The 540-nt window shown below is 41.5% G+C and overlaps 1 non-coding gene across 1 annotated transcript; it reads left to right on the top strand.

The window, feature by feature from the left end:
• The first annotated feature begins 196 nt into the window (after positions 1-196).
• On the top strand, positions 197-268 carry trnaq-cug (transfer RNA glutamine (anticodon CUG)). Its single transcript has one exon. It is a non-coding gene; the product is annotated as a tRNA-Gln (tRNA).
• The last annotated feature ends 272 nt before the right edge of the window (positions 269-540 follow it).

Genomic DNA, 540 nt, shown 5'->3' on the forward strand with positions numbered 1-540 from the left:
CTGTATACAATTGGCATACACGTTTGTCGCTACAGTAATTGTTTGTAGGAAGTCTTTCAAAAGAATTTCTTTACTTGCCTTATCCCAAATCCTCTGTAATCCTCCCAAATCCTCTGCTGACGTTAGTAAAATTCTTGAGTTACCCTTTAGCGGTTGCTTTGTCATTGTTAGCTTCTTTGTCACTGGTATTGGTAGTGGTTCCATGGTGTAATGGTTAGCACTCTGGACTCTGAATCCAGTGATCTGAGTTCAAATCTCAGTGGAACCTGATTTTAAGCAAGAGCAAAGGTCAAACAATGCAAACTCTCACTGAAAGGAGCATGACAGGAAACAGGCCTTATACCGACAACAGTGCGTTGGCGGTTGCATCTTGCTTCAGGTACAAGTGAGACCGGAAACAACTGAGGAGTCTCTTGATCTTCTCCTGAGTGAGTATTGACAGGAGTTCAATGGTTTCGACTTTAATGATGGTTTTACAACTTGAATTCTGTCTGTAACCACCATAAAAAAGAGGTTTCACTGCGATTTGTACTCAGGTTC

Source organism: Anoplopoma fimbria, unplaced genomic scaffold, assembly GCF_027596085.1.
Source record: "Anoplopoma fimbria isolate UVic2021 breed Golden Eagle Sablefish unplaced genomic scaffold, Afim_UVic_2022 Un_contig_1574_pilon_pilon, whole genome shotgun sequence".
Classification (NCBI taxonomy): domain Eukaryota; kingdom Metazoa; phylum Chordata; class Actinopteri; order Perciformes; family Anoplopomatidae; genus Anoplopoma; species Anoplopoma fimbria.